Source organism: Mauremys mutica, chromosome 9 (assembly GCF_020497125.1).
Source record: "Mauremys mutica isolate MM-2020 ecotype Southern chromosome 9, ASM2049712v1, whole genome shotgun sequence".
Taxonomy (NCBI): domain Eukaryota; kingdom Metazoa; phylum Chordata; order Testudines; family Geoemydidae; genus Mauremys; species Mauremys mutica.
In genome coordinates this window covers 1,706,388-1,731,006 of record NC_059080.1, presented here as the reverse complement: position 1 = coordinate 1,731,006, position 24,619 = coordinate 1,706,388, and the positions used below count along the sequence as shown (strand labels likewise).

The 24,619-nt window shown below is 45.8% G+C and overlaps 1 protein-coding gene across 6 annotated transcripts in view; it reads right to left on the bottom strand.

The window, feature by feature from the left end:
• Positions 1 to 24,619, bottom strand: part of HTR2C (5-hydroxytryptamine receptor 2C) — a 594,342-nt gene that overhangs the window by 277,759 nt on the left and 291,964 nt on the right. For all 6 annotated transcript variants that reach the window (XM_045029298.1, XM_045029297.1, XM_045029303.1 and 3 more), the window contains one exon: positions 18,326 to 18,400. The gene's annotated coding sequence lies outside the window, so the exon portion shown is untranslated. The remainder of the gene's footprint in view (positions 1 to 18,325; positions 18,401 to 24,619) is intronic.

Sequence of the window (24,619 nt, the reverse complement as noted above, 5' to 3'; positions counted from 1 at the left end):
GTGATCTTGGCATGTTACAGAACACAGCATCCAGCACGCTCCTACCCCACAGAGCTTGCATTCGCAGTGATGTATTGTTTGAGTTTGGGGAACACGGGTGCTAAAAATCAGTGAGCATTTTGGGAATGCAGCATAGGGTCCTTGAGATCTCCTCCTTTATATGTAATGGGCCTGGCTCACAGCTGGTGGATTTGGGCTACACTAATATATGCCAATTGAGGATCGGGCTCACCGTTTCACTCACAGAATGGCCTTCTTGTTTTGTTATTTCAGCAGATTGTCAGGAGCTCCCATATGCCCTTTCCCTTTGCTTCTCCAGTAAGCAGTGTTTGGTTGTTTTTACACACGCACTCTCTCTCAATCCTACAGAGACAGGACTGCAAGGCACAGGTGATTGATATGTGATGCACATGACATATTTTAAGAAGCCGAAGAAGATCAACAGTTTACTTTGTATTGCCATTTGTCTCCCATTTAAGCCTATATTTTTCATACCTGTACAAAACTCACACTGTCTTAGAGCAGCTTAACTGGTTTCTAGCAGCCATGGGCTGCAGTGTCATAGCTACAGGGGCTGCATGGGGATGATCAGATCTGGACAGGCACTTCCTCTGAAATCAAGGCTTTCTGATCTGGGCTTTGGGTCCAGTTGTGAGATACAGTGTTCAGATCCAGATCTGATTTGACCACGTTCAGATCTGTGCTCTCAGTCTTCTACTCAATCTCAAATCAATCACCGCACTTAGTGAAATACCTGCAGGTGACACGCTGACATTCTCTGACGATGAAGTGTGGGAGAAAGGTGCTTTCCAGCAGGGAGAATTACTCACACATTGTAAAGCCATGAACACGTCTGCAACTGAGTGTGGGTTACACCTTTAGGTCGGGCTTCTCCAAGGAGCCTAGGGGAGTTCTATCTGTCTGAGGCTGTGGCTACACTTAGCACTTCAAAGCGCTGCCGTGGCAGCGCTTTGAAGCGCTAAGTGTAGTCAAAGCGCCAGCGCTGGGAGAGAGCTCTCCCAGCGCTGTCCGTACTCCACCTCCCTGTGGGGAATAACGTACAGCGCTGGGAGCCGTGCTCCCAGCGCTGGGGCTTTGACCACACTGGCGCTTTGCAGCACCGCAATTTGCAGCGCTGGAGAGGGTGTGTTTTCACACCCTGCTGCAGCGCTGCAAATTTGTAAGTGTAGGTAAGCCCTCAGGTGCTTACTTCTACAGCTCCCATTGCCCTAAGTATGTGCATGCTTCAGAGTCTTTAATCTGTCCCCACTTTACAGCTGCCGAACTGAGGCACAGGGGAACTGGGAGTGTATCTACATAATGGGAGCAGCCTGTGGCAGCAAGGCTCAGAGCCCGGGTTGACAGATCTGGCCTCACTGAGCTCTAGCTACAAAGAGCAGGGTAGACGTTGCGGCTTGCACTCTGCAGCCGAGCGAGGGGAATGGGCTTCAGAGCCTGAGCAGCAAGAGGTTGAGTCTGTCAACCTGGGCTCCAAGACTGGCTGCTGCTCCCTGGGACGATGTGCCTACACTGCGATTCAACACCTGCGTCTGGCCCCGCTCTGCTGACTCCGGCACAAGGAGCTATAAACTGCTCTGTAGATGTTTGTGCTTGGGCAGCAGCCTGGGCTCTGTGACCCTCCCGCTGTCATATCCGCACGTAAGCCCCTTGCGGGGCTCCAGGTCCAAGCAGGAACATCTACATGGCAATGTGACAGCCCCCCAGCCAAGCCCCACAAGCCCACGTCAGCCGCAGGTGGGTGACAGCAGGGTAGACATACCCTATTATTACTGAGATTTTCCAAAGGAGCCTGAAGGAGATCTCTGTGAAACTCAAAAGCTTCCACCAACACAAGTTGGTCCAGTAAAGGATATTACCTCACCCACATTGTCTCTCTAAGATCCTGGGACCAACACGGCTACAACACCATGGCAAACAGTATTTTCAGTTAACATTCAAAGAAAACATCTTCAGCTAGTGTAAATCAGTGCAGCTTCAGTGACTGCAATGGAGCCAGGCTGATGTACAGCAGCTGAGGAGCTGGTCCCAGGTGTAGGATCTCAGTTACTGTACTCTGAATCCCTTCATGCAGTGCAAGCTGGTTTGCTATAAACCGCAAAGGTGCCATACAAATACACTTAAAGGGATGGACCCTTCCCTTCATCAGCGCTGAGGAATGAAATTAATAGCTCCTCTTGTAAAAGGGGATTGTGGGCTGGTGGTATGTACTCCTGGCAAACCAGAGAGAGAGAGAGAAAAGCAGCACTTCAGGTTCTTTTGTGCAAGGAGATTAGCCAAGAGCTGTTTTCTTCCATTTAACAGCTTTACTGTGTGTGCTCTCATAAGACCATAAAAATGGCCATACTGGGTCAGACCAAAGGTCCATCTAGCCCAGTATCCTGTCTACCGACAGTGGCCAATACCAGGTGCCCCAGAGGGAAGGAACAAAACAGGGAATCATCAAGTGATCCATCCCCTGTCGCCCATTCCCAGCTTCTGGCAAACAGAGGCTAGGGACCCATCCCTGCCCATCCTGGCTAACAGTCATTGATGGATCTGTCCTCCATGGACTTACCTAGTTCTTTTTTGAACCCTGTTATAGTCTTGGCCTTCACAACATCCTCTGGCAAGGAGTTCCACAGGTTGACTGTGCATTGTGTGAAGAAGCACTTCCTTTTGTTTGTTTTAAACCTGCTGCCTATTAATTTCATTTGGTGACCACTAGTTCTTGTGTTATGAGAAGGAATAACACTTCCTTATTTACTTTCTCCACACCAGTCATGACTGTATCGACCTCAGTCATATCTCCCCCTTAGTTGTCTCTTTTCCAAACTGAAAAGTCCCAGTCTTATTAATCTCTCCTCATAAAGAAGCTGTTCCATACCCCTAATCATTTTTGTTGCCCTTTTTGGAACCTAACCTTTCCCAATTCCAATATATCTTTTTTGAGATGGGGCGACCACATCTGCACACAGTATTCAAGGTGTGGGCGTACCGTGGATTTATAGAGAGGCAACATGACATTTTCTGTCTTATTATCTATCCCTTTCTTAATGATTCCCAACATTCTGTGTGCTTTTTTGACTGCCACTGCTCATTGAGTGAATGTTATCAGAGAACTATCCACAATGACTCCAAGATCTCTTTCTTGAGTGGTAACAGCTAATTTAGACCCCATCATTTTATATGTGTAGTTGGGATTATGCTCTCATCCAGCACAATCTACAAACTACTATGTTGATAAACTAGAGATGATTGTCAAAGACTTTGATGAAACACTTTTTCATCAGAAAATGTTGATCCATCAAGAGTGAAATGTTCCATGGAAATCTGTCTATTTCAACAAAATTTCACTTGCAGGGGGGAAAAAAAGAGACTGGAGCATTCTGATGAGGTTGAAATGAAAGGTCTGATTGGTTTAAAACAACTTTGCTTCTTTTGTTCTTTAAATTATATAATAAATTTTTAAAAAATATGAAATCAGAATGAAATGTTTCATTCTTTATCTGAATTAAACATTTCAATCAACTCAAAACACACTTTTTTTTAAAATTTCACATCCTGGGAAACAGAATTTTTTTTGTTTTCATTCCATTTCAAAAGCGAAGACATTCTGAAATTGCAGAATTTCCTGCAAAATGGAACATTAGTCTCTGTCCAGCAGTAGCATTACATAGAAGTCCGTGGACAATTCAGTCATTTAATCAAAACCAGAAAAATACTGTACCAATTATCTACTCATATGTCAGCCTGTCTAAATACTTTCACTGGAGTTCACAAGTAAGTAGAATTCTATAGCACAATGAATTTCAGAGGAGCAGTAAAACCAGAAAATCCCATCTCACCTCTGTCTTTTGGAATTTTATGTCCAATCTGTATTCGATTCTCAGGTTACCTACATCTTTCCCCTACTGTCAGCACTTTCCCACAGCTATTCAGTTCAGATGGGTCATTAACAAGCAAGACAGAAAAGAAAGACCACCATTATCATACTGTCAGTATTGCCAGGGCTTCAATTGCCTTAACATCTAGAAAAACAACAAGGAGTCCGGTGGCACCTTAAAGACGAACAGATTTATTTAGGCATAAGCTTTCGTGGGATGCATCTGAAGTGGTTTTTTACCCACGAAAGCTTATGCCCAAATAAATCTGTTCGTCTTTAAGGTGCCACTGGACTCCTTGTTGTTTTTGTGGATGCAGGCTAACCCGGCTACTCCCTGATACTTAACATCTAGGTGGCATTTCAGAGATTACAACATTTGTCTGCAGCGGATTGAGCTGATTTCAAAAAGTAACAACATAATGGCAGCTCTGGCCTTTTCTCATTTGCCCCAAGATGAGCAGCAGTGTCTATTTCTCTCTCTCTTCCTTCGAATGCCAAAAAGATCCTCTCCAGTATCCCTAAGTACCTGGGGTCCATAGAAATGCATTCAACATCTGGGCCAGTGGGAGAATATTTTCACGCGGAAATGCATATCAAGGTACACATGCTACAACAGCGACAACTGAGAAATGGCTTAGTGCCTGCTCTGCTAAATTTAACACACAGAAAAGAAATATAGTGAATGCTGGTAGAGGAACCGTGGTAGGCTGGGAATGCAATCCAGAGAAGCCACGTTACAATGTCTCATTTGCTTACAGAGTATTCTGGAAAAATTCTTAGACTACACATCTGCTTCTCTGTTTTACAGCTCAGAGGACAAGGCTCAACAGGAGGCTGAGTGGAGAGCTCGCCTCACTGATTTCTCTACCAGTGGTCTGCTCTCTCCTTTGCAGTTTCTGGCTGGAATGCTCTCCCATCCCATATCACATGGCCCCAATCCAAAGTTTTCTTCATGAAGCCACAGTTGCCGAAAACACACCAACAGATGTAACAGACAGCACTAGGCTATTTAGGTTTTTGTTTTTTTAAAGACAAGTCCCATAATACAAGAACCCTTCCAGAGACAATTTTTTTTTAAATGCAGGCTGATAAGAAATAAAGTGTTTATTTTGGCAAGTTAGCCATGTGGACTATCCCAGTGTGCAGGCATGCCGTAGAACACAGAGAAATGGCTGAGCAAACCATTGGCATGGCTTCCTTTGTTTTTGCATTTCCCACCCACTCACACTGCCTGAGAAAGACAGCAATGAAAGGGGCATTCTGGCTATTCCATCTCAATCCAAATGTAAATTGCTACCTTTATGACTCACAGTCAGGAGAGTTGATCATTCTCCACTATCCAGCACTTAATTAGTTGGTATTAAGCCCTTGCGAACAATGCAAAATTGTGATCACCTAAAACTTTGTGCCTTGATCAAAATGTCCAGCTTAACATTTGGCATGTTCTGTTATAAAGGGGAATTAATATCTTGCAGAAAATGTCTGTTTCTCTGCAAATCAGATCCATTTGGAAGATAAAATGCACACACTTCTAAAAGATCTGCCATAGCAGGGAACACCTGTGAAGGAACTAGAGGAAGCGTCATAGAAAAGCCCTACAATGGACTTTTTTTAAACCAGACGTTTTGTCGGAAGCTCCCTTGACTTGCATCATTTTTTAGTTTAGTGTCTTCGTTACTATATGTGAGTATTACAGCTCCATTAGTATTTAATTATCTTTAATGAAATTGTCAAGTCTGATAATAAATTATATGTTACTATTTATTATGATAACCCATGTATTCTAGTGTGATTTGGTTAGCATGATATTGATACGTACAGTGATCTTTTACAGGGTATGCATTGGCCTCCTCCAAGGGACTATGGATCCTTTCCCTCTAGAGGTGTCTGCAGGGGCAACAGTATCTTCTTGTGGCACCTAATACTAGTCTCCCATCAAGGTTTACAGATATATGGCTTCCTTTCACCTAATTCAAATACTATTTAGCTGTATGGTTATGGAACTAAGAATATTTGTGTGCTCTGTTGTCATGGAAATTGGAATCCTACTCCGTCACCCCAGTGTAACAGCCATGGTGTAACTGGTGGCCCATTACAATTAAGTTCCCCCATTGTATACTGTGTGAAAAACATTAATTATACTCTATGCTAAAAAAGTGTGATTCAGTTCTCAACGGGGAGCATTATTACCCATACAGCACAGTGTTTGGCAGCTATAGTATTGCTACATTGGCTTTGTTTTTGTAATGTATTTTATACCTTTTCCTGCTAAATTTGAGAGCTGAAATTTGCTTTTCTTGAAGTGTACAAGTGAAAGGATTCTGCAATTATTTTTAATAAAATAAGATCTTTACCTTCATAACAACTTCTTTCAGGTTGAAAGATCCCAGAGCACTTTGCAAGTATACCTACATACATGCAGCACCACTGTAAACAGAAAAGGGAACTAAATGATGACAGAACTATATTGGATTGTCCAGGTGACAAAAGTGCCATTGTCTGTGACATGACCCAAAAAAGGACATGGAAAAAAAATGCAGAATCCGTCATTAGAGAAGACATATGCTTGGACTGGAAATTCATGGGTTTGAAGATTTTAAGGCTAAAAGGGACCATTCTGATCAACTTGCATAGCACAGACCAGGTAATTTCACCAGTGATTCCAGCATCTAGCCCAGGGAAGATCCCAAGGAAAATTCTAATGCATTCAGCAATTTTCTAGCAAAGATTGGAAAACTGGGGTGCAGGCCAGAGTCTTAAAATTTGCTCTGAGACATACAGATGGAAAAAACAGGTCAGGGAAACCAAAAAAAAAAAAAAAAAAAAGAACAAAAATAACCTAGAAAAAATTGCTTGTCTTCCTGAGTAGAAACTCCTGGAGACATCTTTTAAAACCTTTGGCAGTTCTTTACCAGTTTCAGAGCCTCTGCTGGTTTCTTCTGTTACCAATTTCCAGTAGTGGGCCACTAGCCCCAAGAACCAGTCAACAAAAGACCCATTGTTCGACTTCAAAAGCCAGTTGGCCAACTGCTGCCAGCTGGAATTTCCAGTAGGACAACTTTTAGCCAAAGGTTAATAACCAGAACCAATTAGAGACCTCAGATAAAGTCTTTGTATACTTCCAAGCCTTACAGCTGCTTGTTGTTGAAGAATTGTACAAAGCAACACAGTGTCTCATTCATATGGCTATGCAGGACTGGGGAACATAAGTTATACCTACAACCATGTATTTCATCATCTGCCTCTAGAATTATAGGAGCACTTGTGGCACCTAGAGACTAACAAATTTATTTGAGCATAAGCTTTCGTGGGCTACATCCCACTTCTTCGGTGCCACAAGTACTCCTGTTCTTTTTGCGGATACAGACTAACACGGCTGCTACTCTGAAATCTACAATTATAAGCACCGGAACGTGGATAGGTCTGCTATCTGTTCTGGATTTGAATATAATTCTGACAGGTACCAGACGGTAAGGGCAAATAAGTAATACAGTTGGTAACATCAGGATTGTCAGGAGGGAAAGAATTATTTGCAGTTTTCCTGTTCCTGGTAACAGAACACTGAATTCCACATAAAATAACATTTCATTCAAACAGGCAGATGCTAGCTAAATAGAATGTGCAATAGGATCCCCGGGGATGGACCGATGTGTGCAAGAAACTAACAGCCATGCATTTCTCAAGAGGTCTAAATTAAACCAAAGTGGAACAGGAAAAAAATTTAAAAAAACAAAAAACTCCTAACTTCTGCAAACGTGTGGGGCTGGAGGACTCTTAATTTTGGGAAACTGAAAAGGCGACTACCAAATTCTACCCTGAACCATTCCCTGAGCAGCCCACTGCACTGTATGGGTGCCAAGGAAGAGCTCCTCAGAACAGAAAATAGCTGGATGTTTAAAAAACCAGAGGCCCGATCCTGCATCAGGATCTGAAAGCAGAGAAACCTGCCCGTGGGTGGAGTCCCATTGAAGGGTCCATCCCCATGGGTCCATTTGTAGGACTGGAGCCTAGCTGGATACGGTTAAAACACTGGGTGCCACATCCCTTCACCTAGCCCTCTGGTCTGGCAGCTGTCTGCCTAGTCCCCTGCCCCCTCAACCTCCAACAGACACTGCGTGAGCAGACTCCTGTGCCCACTCGGAGCCCCAGTGAAGACACAGGGCCCCTGCCCGTGTCAGGCACTCACAGGATTGAGATCCTAGCTCTCTGGTTCAGGACCAGCCGCTAAAGCAGCAGCTCACTTGTGGGTGCTTTCTACTTATTTTCAGCAGCCGTACCGCTCCCTAGCAAACAATTCATTTGGTAAATCCTGCCCGTGGAGGCTTCTCCTGGCTAACGTGAAGATGACATTTTAATTAAATGGTTTTGTATTAATTGGCCATTCCTCAGTCCAGGCTTTCCACAAAGTAGAATCAAAGCACAGTTCTGATGCGTCAGCACAGTCAGCACTGCCAGCTCATTTTTACTCATTATCTAAAAATGTCTATGGCACTCTGTCACGGGGCACTTAACAATAATTATTTAATCTCATGAATAATCAAACTACAAACCTCAGCAACCAGAAAGCCACTGTTGCACACAGCGTACACGCACACACAGGTATATTGAATAAGAATTCCCTTTGCTATCTGTGGGAGTAACCAAAGTTCCAGCAGGGTTTGTTTTAACATTGTGGATTACTAAAAGGAGAAAATTTAGAAATCCAGCCAAAATATCAAGAGTAGAGCTTTAACTAACCCGTAGTTGATATATGAAAGGCCTCCACAAGCGTCATTAAAGTCTAACATTGTTCCTTTAGGAAAAAAACAAAAAGAGAAAATCATGATGCCATTTCAGCCATGTAAATAGTGCAACATTAATGGAAGTGACTAGACAGTGCTATTGCGGATGGTCTTGCTAGTTCTATCTGTCTGAATGAACAGGAATTAGATCTGAGAGAGGTGCTCATTGTCAGCAGTGATTGCTCTTCTTTCTTAGACGCTGGGCATATCACCAGAAACGACTGTTCTGCCTAAATGTCTAAAGAATTATTTCTTAGATGTAAAACTGTAGGCCACACGTTATATCCAGGAAAGTAACACCACAACGGAGAGAAAGGTTGGGGTATGTGGGGGTGAGGGGAGGGAGAAGGATCTGGATTTAACTGAGATGTGTAATTAATTTGCAAAATCATAAACAGACTAAATGTTCTAGACCTTTATGTCTTGATCCAGAGTCCCTATTCCCTGGTAGACAGGAAGAGAGGCAGAGAGTTGAGGGCTTTTTTGTTTTCTGGTTTTTTGCTTGAGGCAAAATTCCTTGTTCCAAATCTAAATCAGCCGTATTGCAGCATCAGGGAATATTGATTCCATGAAACAAGACCACATTTTTCAAATCAATCTTTAATGCAACTGGTGCCCTTGCTCCAGAAGAGTCTGTCTCCCACAGAGCTGGCTGCAGGCAGCACATCATGATCGGTATGTTCAGGTCCAGCCCTCCCCCAGCTCAGGGCACAGGGGAAGGCCAGAGTGACAGATTGTTGTTGTTCTTAAGGCTAGAGCTCCATCATGTCAGCTCCTCTGAGGTCTGAGATGGGCACAAAACACCTGCACCCAGAAAGTGAAGCTAAGCAGCAGCAGATGTGGCCCCTCAGGCACAAAATACCACTCATGACGCACTCCGCAGGGGATGCCATTGTAGCCAGAGCAAATTGGATCAGGAGGCAGGTCTTCCTCGTCATGGTCTATCACCGACCACGCAGTTCTGCCTCCACGTGTCAGAGAGGGGGAGGACTGAACAGAAAGTAAGGAAAGAAGAGGGGGCAGGATGCTATGGCCACTGGCAGTTAGAGAAACTCTGATGCTGGTGGCAGCCAGGTCCCCACACTGGAGATGAAGAAAAAAATTGCAGATGATACAAAATTACTCAAAATAGTCAAGTCCCAAGCTGACTGCAAAGAGTTACAAAGGGATCTCACAAAACTGGGTGACTGGGCAACAAAATGGCAGATGACTTTCAATGCTGATAAATGCAAAGTAATGCCCATTAGAAAACATAATCCCAACTATAGATAGGGTTAAAATTAGCGGTTACCACTCAAGAGAGATCTTGGAGTCATCGTAGATACTTCTCTGAAAACATCCACTCAGTGTGCAGTGGCAATGGCAAAACGCTAGGAACCATTAGAAAGGGGATAGACAATAAGACAGAAAATATCAAAATGCCACTATATAAATTTACTGTACACCCACATCTGGAATACTGTGTGCAGTTCTGGACACCCCATTTCAAAAAAGATATATTGGAATTGGAAAAAGTGCAGAGAAAGGCAACAAAAATGATTAGGGGTATGGAACAGCTTCCATAAAAGGGGAGATTAAAAAGACGAACTGTTCTGCTAAAAAAAATGAACAAAGAGAGATATGATGGAGGTCTATAAAATCATGACTGGTGTGGAGAAAAATGAATAAGGAACTGTTATTTACCCCCTTCACATAACACAAGAACTTGAGGTCACTCGATAAAATTACTAGGCAGCAGGTTTAAAAATAAACAAGAAAGTATTTATTCACACAATGCACAGTCCACCTGTGGAACTCATTGACAGGGGATGTTGTGAAAGCCAAAACTATAACTTGGTTCAAACAAGAACTAGATAAGTTCATGGAGGACAGGTCCGTCAATGGCTGTTCGTTAAGATGGTCAGGACGTAAGCTCATGCTTAGGGTGTCCACAAACCTCTGACTGCCAGAAGCTGGGAGTGGAGGACAGGGGATGGATCACTCGCTAATAGCATTGTTGTGTTCATTCTCTGTTAAGCATCTGGCACTGGTCACTGTCAGAAGACAGGACAGTGGGCTAGATGGACCGCTGGTCTGAGTCACTCTGGCTGTTCTTATGTATAAGATACTTCTGCTACCCAGGAGTGCAAAGCCACAAGGCGATATACATCATGGCAGACCAAGGAGGAGGGATAATAGCGCAAGTTACTGTTATGGGACAGGTTTCAGAGGGGCAGCCATGTTAGTCTGTATCAGCAAAAAGAACGAGGAGTCCTTGTGGCACCTTAGAGACTAACACATTTATTTGGGCATAAGCTTTCGTGGGCTAGAACCCATAAAACTGATGAAGTGGGTTCTAGCCCACGAAAGCTTATGCCCAAATACATTTGTTAGTCTCTAAGGTGCCAAAGACACCTCGTTCTTCTTGTTATGGGACAGTCGCTTCTCAGCCCCAACAGGTGCCCGGTGGGAAGGAGCTGCAGAGGAGCACCCCTCTGCCCAACTGGATCTCCATGGATGGTGCGGGAATGGAGGCAGAACAGACCAGGTAAGGGGATGGCCAGCCATCTTGCAGGATATTGGGAGTCTGGGAGGCTTTGCTAACCACAGTCCCTGCCACCTCACAGAGTAGAGGAAAAGCTGAGCTGGGTCCTGGGACCTCTAGAGACATGGACATTTTTAGTAAATATATCTAGGAAAAAAATTGTGCTCATTGTTTTTGGCTCAAAAACATGTGAAATGGAAATATGGTGACACTCAGCTGCTTTGATTTAAAGCTGGCGGGGGGGGGGGGGAAAATGAACCAGAAACTCAAAGTGAAACTCAGTGGGTGAGAATTCATGATCCCAAGCTCATGAAAAATACTCGCCCAGAACACCGGGATGGTGAAGTGCTGGGCATGACACAGCTCGGCTCTGGTGACAAAGCAGTCTGTCTTCGATTCTGGGCCTCAGAACTCCTTGACTGAAATACAGGCATGAATTTCGGGAGGGACTATCTAACGGCTGTATTTGTTAAGTTCCTGCTGTGATGAATACACAGTGGAAAACAGAACTTTATGAGACCCGTGGAATAGGCATCAATTGTCTAGACTGCAGCAATACAAGCCTGTTCTCTCACAGCATGTGTGTCAATATACCTCCCAGTGCATACACCAGTGTGACATTTCAACTGTCTAACTGCTGAAACTGTCAGGTTTGGAGAGCTACGATTGTCAGATCTGTTCTTATTGAGGGTGGCTTTGTGACAGGCTTTCAGAAACTATGGATTAGCACAAAGCAAACCTTTCCCTTAGTCCTCTAAAGGGCTTTAGCTTGGAACCATTATTAGTTTATTCAGAAATCACTGCATCAGGACCATTCTTAAAATCTGACATGGAACCAAATCTTGTCTCTGTGCAGAAAAATCATCAATCATTTCCTTCCCCTTCCAGCGCTAATGGCTGAGAGTTTGCATCCGTCCTGCCTGTCCCTATCAGGGCTGGGTCGTGGGCAGGCAATGACTCAGTTACCAAGCTGGAGTCTGGATACCAGGGAGTCAGGGTCAGGCACCAAGCTGCAGACACAGGCAAACAGAAGAGTCGGGTTCAAACCAGGTCAGAAGCCGGCATCTAGGCTCTGTGGCAAGGTCGGGAGCAGAAGCAAGCCTGCGGTCTGCACTGTGGCTCAGCAGCTAACGAATTAATCCTCCCAGCACCAATGTAGGTCTCACCATGTTTGTCTTTCCGGGGGGGTGGGGGGCGGTGTTCTCACGTCTGTGGTTTCAGCACAGAGGTCATCTGCGCTCCCATGGGCAGGTTCCGTTTTGTCACACAATGGGCTGGATCCTGCAGTCTTTGCGCAGGCAGAGCTCTGACTTAAAAGACTACGTTGTTTTGAAACGAAGTCAGAAGCATTAATGGCTTACAACGGCTAGTCACAAAATAGGCCAGTGTTCTCAGGTCAGCTGATATGATGAGAAACTACCTCGTTTAAATTTGTGCAGAAAACACGTAAGGAACTAACTAATTTCTCCTCACCATCACTTCTCCACAGACGGGTCAAAGTGACGTCCATATGTCTGAACCTGCGGCAGTATCTGCGAAACCTCAGGGAGGCTGCTCACTTCTCAGCCAGCCTCTGGTCCTGGGCCCATAAACCCACTGACAGGAAGGGGAGCTGCACACCCACTAGCGGGAGACTCGTTTGGTTCCTCAGGGCAGAGGAGTACCCCTCTGTCACACCTTGATGTCTAAGCTAACCATGTCAGCGAAACGCTCTGAACTGCCCACCAGGCTGAGAGACAGCCTCCCCTGGGAGATGGCAGAGGGGAAGTACGTGCCGCAGAAGCTAAGCCATCTGTCGCCGAGCCCCGTGCATCCCAGAGCAGAGACTCTTCCCGGGAGCACAGAGGGGTTTGGTGGAGGACCCAGTGGCTCTGTGACAGACACAGGCTCAGAGCAGAGAGGTGGGAGGCAGCTGGCAACAAGTGCTGCTGCACTACTCTGGCTGTGCAGCTGCCTTGTACCCTGCCCGAAGGCTGACAGGGAACTTTTCATCCCCAGGACTGGTCCCTGTCACGGAGTCCCCAGGCGATGCTCTGGAGCTGCTCCCCACCAAGCCAGGCAGGACTCTGGGGAGCCTCCTCTCCCTTGGAGTAGACTGTCCGCAGGGCAAGAAGCTCACACGGCTTCACCTCCTGGGTCTGACCTTGGAGCATTCAGCATCCTCTGCCCCTCCGTGTGCTTCCCCCAGCGAGTCCGCCCAGGCAGGGTCCTGGGGAAGCCACAGGGTCCTGCCCCCCACTTCAGTCAGACGTGACTCTCAGCCAGCCAGTGACAGAGGTTTATTAGATGATAGGAACAGGGTCTAAGCCAGAGCTTGTAGGTACAGAGAACAGGACCCTTCAGCCAGGTCCATTCTGGGACCCAGGGAGGCAGACAACCCCGTCTTCCCTCACTCCTCGTCCCCAGCCAGCTCCAGACTGAACCCCCTTCCAGCCTCTTTCTGGCCTGTGTCTCTTTCCCGGGCCAGGAAGTCACCTGATCTCTTTGTTCACCTTTAGCCATCCCCTTGCAGGGGGGGAAGGGCCCCAGCCATTTGTTGCCAGGAGACAGAGTGTCGGCCATTTATGCACACTGGAGACTTAAGAAATACATAGGGGAAACTGAGGCACCCACACAGTATTTAGAGGAAACATTAAGAACAGTCCCACTTCGTCACAGTCCCCTCATGCAGACCCTTTTTACTCTGGATTTGCACGAGGAACCGAAATTCCCCCCTTCCTTAGGCCCTCTCAGGGAAGGGCAGTTAGGAATGTGCTTCTGTGCCCCAGAAGTCAGTGGGACAGAGAGAAGGGCTCTCCTGAATCGGGGCTTATGGGAAGAAGCTGTGAACTTGCATTGGGCTGCTGTACTTCTACCGACGCTTTAATAAAAGTGGTTCTTATCAAAACTCTGATGTGCTTTAACACGCCAATTCCAGTCAGCAATCCGGGAGAGCTGTATCTGAGCTCTCCAGACAGATTTTGCTCACTCATTTTTATCTAAAAAGGAGAAAGCAAATTAATCTAAAACTCCCTCTGGATTTTCCAAGGGAATATTCTTATATTTCGGTGGATGCTTCTTTATTGCAGGAAATCTGTATGGTCCACAGAACAGAAACATCCAAGAGAGCCACTGCTTTACTAACGCCACGTACAATCTATATTAGGTCAACTTTCCGCCACAGCAGTAATCACTGCAGTGTGCATGTCCACACTGCCGTCCTGGGGTCAGTGCTGCGCGTCCTCACCAGGAACACTTCCACGGACCTAAGAAAGGCAGCATGGGGTGTTGAGAGCCTGGGGTCTCAGCTCTGCTGGCAGCTCCCTGTCAGGACCCCCACTACCCCACAGGTTCCTGGCAGGCTCCCGCCCCCCAGAAGCTTCTTGCCCCACCTCCCAGCTGGGAGTGGGGTCCATTCTCCCCCAGCTATTGGGGTGGCTTCTGAGACCTTATCCAATCAGTGTCCTCTGGGACCTTGGCCACTCGGTTCCCAGGAACTCAGCTCTGAACTTGTCACGGAGGGTTTTTTACTGGCATACAATCAAGTTGATCAGGCTCAAGCACAGGGGCTGGATACGGAGCATACTACACATCCACAGTACATAGTCATGAATCAGCTTAGCAGCACATTCGATGTAACACTATTGGTTAATACGTTGGGTCACACACTTTATGATTGGGCTACTAATTTTGGTAGTCAATCCCACCTAGGTCATGAGCTGTTCACAGGCTGTAGTGCCTGCTAGGCCACGGGTGCAAGCTATGGCACATTGCTTACTACCCGGCTATCTCTTTTCTACTAGCTACAGCTTTTATGTATTTACAATTTATGTAAATTCACACTTTGTTCACTGCATCGTGGCCTCTCTCAGACTAGACCTACGCCCCAGCCCCAAAGTCCTTTCACTCGAAGATTTCATGCCTGACTACTGCCTGTATCCTTCTCCCTCTCGCTCATATCCACGCGGCCCCTCTGTTTGCTGGAGTGGCTGGACACTGCTACCCATCTGCCAGGTCCCTCCTCAGGACACAGTCCTTCCATGCAGCCTGCTAGTCTTCATCCCACCACCCTGAACAGTGCTGCTGTTTCTTAATCGGAGCCAAAGACACTAGGGGCACCATGTGTGCTGAACCCAGTGCATTGTCTCTCCGGTTGTTCCATGCGTTTGTCTCCTCTGGGCAGGGACGTTACCTACGCCCTAGGTGCCGGCAGCGCTGGGTATGTTCTCAGTGCTCCACAAACACTAGCTAGAGTAGACACTGCTGGATTCTGCTTTCAGTTTTGGTTAAAAGGCCTTTTATCAGGACTGGTTCCTCCTTTCTGAACAGAGGTAGGAACGCTGCTTCTTCCCTCACCTGCCTCGTTATCGGTTTGTCTAGGATAACAGGGCAGCATCTTTTGCCAGAGGCATCCGAGGGATCTGTCTGTAGCTGACTTACACCCTTTGCTATATTTTGCCACTGTGAGATCTTACCAGTTTCCTTCTTCAATGCCTTGTCAGGGAGCAGATACACATCTGGCTCCCCTCTCCATCTCAAGGCTCATCTAGAGCGGGCTGAAGTGACTGCACTGTGTGTCACGCTCATTAAAAGCTGATCCGTCAGCCCTTTCAGGCTGCAGTGAGAAACTTTCCCCCCTTCTGCCCCGAGAAGGGTGTGGAAAGACTGCAGAATGACTTCTCATCCTTTGCTAGAAACTCTGACTTCTGGTTTCACATCCCCAGAACTCCCGTACACAGGAGAGGATAACTCACGATACAGGCCCTCTACCCCCAGGGTATCTGGGTGACTCCACTGGCTGAACTGCCGGACAGCTTAGTTACTTGTGCAGACCAGTGTGTCTCCCTGTAAATTGCTCTGCTGTTCTCCCCTGTCCAGCTGGCACTGCATTATTCTCCCAGGAATTCTCACACCCTGCTCAGTAATACGAAATATCACCAACGTTCCCTCTCCCTACACAACAGTCTTCACTTATTCTCCCACCTCAGACTCCCAGCCTTTAGCTACGGACTCCCAGCCTCAGCCCTCTCCGCCCATGGGAAGTGGGACAACGCCACAAGAGGAATTCACCCAAAGGCTTCCCAAATAATTCCAGGGTAGGACTGCAGTTTGCCTCTGCCCAGGGAGATGCAGATTCTGGGAGATTCACAGAAGGCCTGAGTCACCTGCACACACTTCGGGGTGCTCTGATTCCCAGGCACCACAGCATCTATGGAGCCGCGCTGCCAGGGCTTCTCCTGATGGCATTAGCCCCTTTGTGCGAGAGGGACCGTGGAAAAGCTAATGCAAGCTCAGCCTGGCATCCACTTAATGCACTGATGCCGGCTCATAACTATGGAGAACTTCTGTTCATATCCTCAGCTTTACACAGATCACAAGCCTGAGCTGTGAACCCAAATCACTACAGAGAGATTGGCATTTAACCAGCTGCCTTTTACAGCAGGGCTTTTCGGTTTTCTTCATTTATGTCAGCTCAGATTTCTAATTAAATATTTAATCGGAGATTTTTCTAAATTTGCCTCTTTTTAATTGAATGTTTGGATTAATTGTCTCAGAGATATTTGATGCTTCCTGACGATAAACTAACAAGGAAGTTCAAAGGGAAGATCTGACAGCAATAATTATCAAATTAATCAGTGAAGCCAGTTCCATATTTGGGGAAAAACTTCTGTTTTGATAGACATGAGAGTGGGAAGCAAAACTTAGGAGACAGAGAAACCAAAGAAAGACAAAATGACTTTCTACAGGTGGCAATGCCCTAGATACTGGACTATAAGATGCTCTTGCATCATGAGGGAGAAAGGGAAACATTTCATTTCGCTCTGGAGAGTCTCTATAGCATTTACCACCATACACAATACACTGCCTCCCAGCCCTAATGGAAAGGACCAGTGTTCTAATCTGAAAACCTAAACTGTAGCAAGCAGCATTGTGGGGTTCCCTGGTCACTGACTACCAATGATTTTCCGATCAAATGTGCTCCGCTGAGAAGTAGAAAGATGTTTCCCTTAACCTGCCAGCCCTGCCACATTAAACTGGCACTTGAGAAGCAATCTGGGTTCTTTTCCAATGTCAGCAGCACATAAATGTTGTGCAAACTCAGTCAGACCATCAGTGACAGCTGTGTAACCCCACGGCCTTACCTGAGCCCTAACAGAGTTAACTGACCGGAAGGCAATACATCTTCCTACTGGGTGAAGAACACAAAGGAGCACCAGCCAACGCAGGACTTTCAGTGCTAAAAACGTGCACTATAAGGTGTAACTCTATCATCCAGCAGCATTAGTTGGCTCTTAACCTCTTGTGTGGACCAACCACCAGATGAGGATACCAGCCTGGGTGTACTACCTTATTTTAGCCACGGAAGCCGCTAGAACTGACTAGTAATACACACAGGTAGCAGAAAGTGCCATTTTCACTGCAGAACCACATTATTACAGTTGCAGAAGTCACATTTTTTTTTAAAAAAGCAGAGCTGAAATTAAGTAAGCCCCTGAGAGGAAGGCGGACTGATCAGCAAGCAGCAAGGCAAGGTAAAGAGTATATTTTGTACAATAAATCCAGGGACAAAAAGTCAGGTCATTCATTTTGTCAGCACAACCGGGATTGTTAGCAACAGCATGTTGTTTTGCTTCTGAAGGGTGATGTTTTCACCAGACAATTGGACAGTTCTTTAGTTTTGCTTCAGTTTTTCCTCTGACAAATGTTACCTTAAAATTGCCACTCTCATCATTCCACTCTCCATGCCCGCCAGTGACTACAGCGAACCGGCAATGGAGACTAGCTAGGCTGGCAGCCAGCAGGGACGTTGGATATTTAGCTTATGTTTTACAGTTTTGTTGAACTCCTGCGTAATCAGTATGAAGGCATCTGGCTACGCACCACTGGCCCGTGTAGAGATGTTCCTGGACTATGCACGATTTTATTAGCTTTCCCCGTCCCCCCTGCCCCTTCACATTGTTTTACACAAACTTCGCAGCTTGTAATATCTCCAGCTCTGTGCTCTTTGTACAGCACCTAGCGCCATAAAGCCCCTCTCCTGATTTGGGCCTGTGAGTGTTACAGCAATGATAATACTAACTCTAGCCACTGACGGCCTCCACCATCACTGATTCATAAACAAGCTAAAGGCGAATTTGCGTTTCAGCATGTACTTACATTCCAAAGAGGAGCGCGTTGGGGTGACAGCATGATTTGTTTGCTGAAAGCCTTAGTCTGGATCCCTCCGTGTCCCTAGAAAAGCAGAGATGTTCACTGTTAGACACTGCCTTGCCACAAATCCTTTAGCTAGTCACGTTTGAGACAGCACATTACGGTAGCCCGAAAATTCTTTGACATCACTGTAGGGAAGCTATAGCCACAGACTTTCCAGCCCTATAGTAATGAATTAGAGCAGAAATTAAATGGCAAAGCACCAGGGTTAAAATGAACACATGCCTGCTGGCTGATTCCAGCATAACTAGAGCTTTTGACACAATTTAACATAATTTTGGGGGGTGCGGGAGGGGGAGGGGGTTAGGTCCCAATCCTGAAGCCCTTATTCATGTGATTTTGTTGATTTCAACGGGACTATTCAAATAAGACCTAAAAGTTTTAATTTCAAAGGGATCCAAGAGGACATATAGCTGAGCGGGCCCTCCATAAAACCACAAGGATACACTTTCTAGCTATGCATTAGTGGCATTTAAATGAAGCGGCACATTTACTCACTAGACCAACGCATCAGAAGTTATTATTTGTGTTGCAATAATCCTACAGGTACCAGCACTCCAGTGGCACAGCGCTATGCAGAAACACAGTGAAACGCCAGGCTTGGCCTCAGCTGCTCACGGTTTAGATTATAATGAGCATGCAACACTGTAAAACCTATAACACACCAGAGCAGCTCGACACTTCTAAAGATACCCACACCGGACAGGAATTATTGATAGACCTCATTCTGGGTCGAGTGAAAAATCCTCCCAGAATATCTAAAGTATCTAAATTTAAAGTGTGCATTAAAATCTCAAAGGTGAGCATTCCCATACTGGTAAAATGGGCACAGAGTAGGTATGTGCAGTGGTAAAATACATCAACTCATCTAGATAACTGCCTAGTTTTACATAAAAAGCACTAGCAAAGTCACCACAAACTAAAATTTCATACAATGACTTTATACTGCTCTATATACTATGCACTGAAATGTAAGTACAATATTTATATTCCAATTGATTTTTTTTTTAATTACATTGTAAAAATGAGAAAGTCAGCAATTGGTCAATACTAGCATGCTGTGACACTTTTGTATTTTAGTGTGTGATTTTGTAAGCAAGCAGTTTTTAAGTGAGGTGAAACTCGGGGTACACAAGACAAATCAGACTCCTGAAAGGAGTACAGTGGTCTGGAAATGTTGAGAGCCCCTGTGTTTTTGAGCTAGTCCCAGCAAAACCTCTCAGATCACATGGCTTAACACTGCTCAGGCTTTGCTATGCAGTCCAGTACCTTGGGCAGTAGGGTCTATTGTATCCAGCTTTCACTCCATAAAGGGGTTTAATTGCTCCTCCTATTTAGCCTGAAAAAGGGGTTGTTAGCACACCCATCAGTTTTATCCAGGTCTGTGATTAATCTACAGATCAAAGACCTGCTTGAAGGGGACCATTAGCACATTTCAGCCTAACGATAGATTTGAAATTTAGGAATGTAAAATAAGCATTTTATCCACAATTTGTTTAATAATTTTATCTTGATTTACTGGTCAGGGTATGGAAAGCAAAGCGGCGAAAGGCCAGAGTGAGTGTACATTGTATAGAGGCTCAGGGGGTAACATTATACACGCAGAAGGAGATGGAGGGGAAAGGTTCTGTGCCGGCAGTCTTGCATTAGCAATGTTTTAGCAAGTGGAACAGGTTGAATGAAAGAGACACTCAAATTAATAACTATCTACAGAGGCATAAACTAGCTAGGGTAGCTGTCAGAGATGTGCCAGAACAAAGCGATCCTGCCCACTGGTAGCAGGAGAATGCAGTAAATAGAAACTTCAGTGAACAGCGGCTGACCTTAAATTGCCAGGAAGGCTCAGTACAAGAAAGCAAAATGGATCTCTTGCATCGAGGCAGAGGTGTTATTGCTCTGCAATAGTTAAATAAAGGGAGACTAGAAAGTTCAATGAGGAATTATTTTTCTAAATTCTCACACAAAATGAAAAAACAGAGCATGGCAGAATTGGCAGCATCTCCAAGTGCCTTATATTGTCCCACTTTAAGCTGCTGATCCGAAGCCCATTAAAGCTAATGACCCTCTGTGCACTGATTTCAAATCCATCCCTATACGCTGAAGCAAGTTAAGCAGAATTTGAGCTTTTGGAAAGCAAGGAAGAGGGCACAATTTCTATTCTAGTCCATCCCCACAGTCTCTGAGCTCCGCGTGTGCCTCACTGGCATAGGCACATCCCCTGTTTGGAAACCCAAGTCAGCAGAGGAATGTTTGTGCCAGTTTAAACCTCAAAATGCAGGACATGGATACATGGGAAAGCTGGGTCCAGAGAGAGAACTGACAGCTGGCTAAAGGCATTTACAGCGAAGAATTTCTACCAATACCTTCGCACTCAGAAAAACTACCAAATATAGAAAATAGATGAAGGAAGCTAAGAAAATTATCCATGTAAGCAGGGAAGAGATGTATCAAAATGAGTGTGTCAGGAAATACTGGTCTTTACCCTAAAATAATGTTAAAGGTCTGATCTACCAACCAACCATATCAAGGACTTGTTGAGTCAGTTTAAATCCTTGGTAAAGCGCCATTCATTTGAGGCTGCTTTCCTATCCCTAACTCATGCCACTGCGCTGCAGAGGCCTGAGCAGAATGAGTGCTCCAGAAAACGATACAGATATTGTGTGCGCTAAAATATTCAGGCACAAGATGTGGGGGGTTAATGGAATGACCCATTTAGGGCCCAATCCTGCAAGAGTTTGCATGATTAGACCTTTACACGGCACTTCCCTTGCTTCTTTGGATTATACCAGGTAAAGGGGGAGGAAAACTCCCGTATCAGATTGTCACAACAATAAGGGGGTGGGGAGGGGAACAGGAATGGAAGCTGTGAAGAGATAGTAAATGTGCTCATTTTGTTCTAGGCTCACAGTCTCGCGCCACTCGCCTCACTTTCAGATAAAATATAAACAAATCCCCAAAGTAGTGGCAGCCTGTAAAATGCTAACTGCTGAGGATTACTATGAAGTATTATTCCAGGCATGATTCTTTCATAAGCTAATGTACAAACTGCACATTGTTCTCGAGCTTTTCACTGCATGGAAAAGGGTATCTAATAGCTACAGGCTGCCTTAGATCAGCGGTTCTCAATTTTTTCATTTGTGGATCCTAAGAAATTTCAAATGAAGGTGGGGACCCCTTTGGAAATCTTAGACATACTCTGCGGACCCCCAGGGGCCACAGACCACAGGTTGAGAACCACTGCCTGAGATATACAGTTGGATAGTTAGAGCATGGAAGTGGAAGTCAGGACTCCTGGGCTCTGTGACCTGCAAGTCACAATCTCTTAATTTACCCATCTGCGCAATGGGGTGATGAAGGCCACGTGTCATGAATTCCGTGCTTCCCATGTTCTCTAAAGAGCATCCATGACTTTTAATCATCTGGGATTTTTGCCAGTGGGTAGCAGGTTGCAATAGCCAACAAGTGAACCTGCTTTACTGAAAGGCTTGAGAGCTTGAATCGCAGCCCCCCACAAAGCTCAGGATACGGTGGGGAGCAGGGACTCCTGCAGCTAACAGATTGTCACAATTTCCAACATTGCTCTGGGTACTGGGGAAAAAACCAGTGTCATTAATTGGGAGGAAGAGGGAGAGGAGAGAGATTGGTGAAGGTAGAGGTCTGATCTCAAATCCATTGACGTCAGCGGAGGGGAGAGGGAGAACCAGGATGGAAAGGGAGAGTAATCTGGGGGACACAACAGAGTGATGCTGACATCACAGGGAGGTGGGGAAGAGAGGGCTGGAGGGGGTCAGGGGAGCAAGAAAAACAGAATACGTAGAGCAAAAGCAAAATCTCAACTACATTACAGGGGGAGGGATAGCTCAGCGGTTTGAGCATTGGCCTGCTAAACCCAGGGTTGAGTTCAATCCTTGAGGGGGCCATTTAGGGATCTGGGGCAAAAATTGGTCCTGCTAGTGAAGGCAGGGGGCTGGACTTAATGACTTTTCAAGGTCCCTTCCAGTTCTAGGAGATTGGTATAGCTCCAATTATTTCTTTAAAGAAAGAGGTGGAGAGGAAGCAATGTGCCAGGGGCATGGTGGGGCTAACATGCAGATCAGTCACCAATGTCCCAGGGGTAAGATCCCCCCTGGCAGCCCTGGGTGTGGGGCAAGAGGGGCAATTTGCCCCAGGCCCAGCAGGGGCCCCCACGAGAGTTTTTCGGAGCCCCTGGAGCAGGGTCCTTCACTCGCTCCGGGGGCCCCGGAAAACTCTCGTGGGGCCCGGGCCCCCGGAGCTTCTTCCGCTCCCGGTCTTCGCCGGCAGGGGGTCCTTCCTGCCGAAGCGGGACCCGTTGCCAAAGTGCCCCAAAGACCCGCGGCGAGGGCCCCCCGCTGCCGAATTACCACCGAAGCGGAAGACCCCAGGCCCCTGGAATCCTCTGGGCGGCCCTGGATACACCAATCCCAAAAGTTTGAGAATCTGAGTTTAAAATCATTAATGATTTTAAGTGAGACTCATTCCAAATAAGGCGAATTTGGATTAACACATGCTGACTCAGAACTGACGTTTCCTTCTGTGATGGCTGCCTTATTTCCATGGACAACCATGAGTTTTCACATATTTACCATGACAATCCAGCCCTAAGTACACAACTGGCTTGCCACACCGGCTGTTGTAAGGTTTAGTTACCCAGAGCCAGGCTCAGCATTCCTTCCTCTGGAGGAGCAGCTCTCGCGCGAGTGAGCAGTCCTGTTAAAGTCAATGGGACGACTCTGATGAGCACAGCTCAACAGGAGCAAAGGTGGCAGAGCCTGGTCTGGTCTAGTCATCACACTTCCACTCTGAGTAACATATCCACTTACCCCAAAGGGCCATGCACCACTCAGGCCAGGCACTCACGTTACTGATGTCAATTGGACCTACAACCAGCTGAGCTGCATGTCTGGACTGAGGACTGAATGGGGCCTCAACAGACAAATTTAAAATGACGGAACCCACTATTTCGGCAGAACCTGCTTATGAGCTTCTAGCTGTACATAAGAAAGTACAGCAGCTGCATTCTCAAGACACATGGCACTATAGACCATGCAGATGAAGGTGAAATGCTTCTAAAATGCAGAACTAAGACATCTGTCTGCCTGCTTCATTTGTTTACTATGGAGTCTGATTTGTTCTAATCTTCTAACTCAGCTTTTTACAGCAGTTAATTTTTTGCTGCTTTTATCAAACTGGAAATATTAATAAATATTTATTTAATTAAATGGAAGGCATTAATTATTTGCAATTTCAGAAACTGGCTTCAGATCACAGCCCCACTTAACCCCGAATCAGCTCTATTACCCAGGTGTAAATCAATTGAAGCTAGTCTGGATTTACATTGATGAAGCACAGCAGGGTCCATTCCTAAACAGTAACTGAATCTCAGCTTATGAGAGTATCTTGTTAGAGAAGCAACAGAGTTATTCCAGATTTACACCACTGCAGCTATGAGCAGAATGTGGCCAAATCAGTCTTAATATTTTGAATCTGTTCATCTGATTTTTTTTAAATTTAATATTCTTGGAGTCAAAGTTTGCTTTATGGAAGAAGAAAGATGCGAACTCCTCTTGGTCAGAAGAGCAGAATTTAACCTCAGATCTATAGCTACGAAGAGGGAATGCTGAATAGCCCGGTAATTATTACTGTTAGTTACTGGCAGCGCTCACAGCATACTGAGTGCTCTCCAGGCATTAGGGAAGGAATGGCCCCTGCGCCAAGGAGTTCACAGTCTAAGGAACCCTGTCATTTGTTAACTAAACAAGCTGCCAGCAACAAGTGCTGACATCCCCACCCACCATATTAGTTTGATGGACAAACTAAAGACAGTTAATCAGACCAACAACAAAGTAAAGATTTACCTTGGTAAACTGTGTCTTTCCTTTTAAGATGAAAAAGTGCAAAACTGAGTCATCTGGCTCTAGGTTACAATTGTAAGCAATTATATCATTTTTACTGTGAAACTGACTGTTCCTACCTGTATATCATTTTAAGAAGAGTGACTGCCTGAACTGCGTACTAGGTGACAGATTACACCTAAACATAAGCAGAGAGAATTGTTTCTACAGAGTGTGCTAAAACAGACGGTAAGCCAAGACATTTTGGGGAGGATTTCTGATCTCCCTGCCATCTCTGTGCTTACCCACTCATGGTGGTGCAGAGGCAGCACAGTGCAGGGCCGCCCGGGGGGGGGGCGGGGAAGTGGGGCAATTTGCCCCAGGCCCT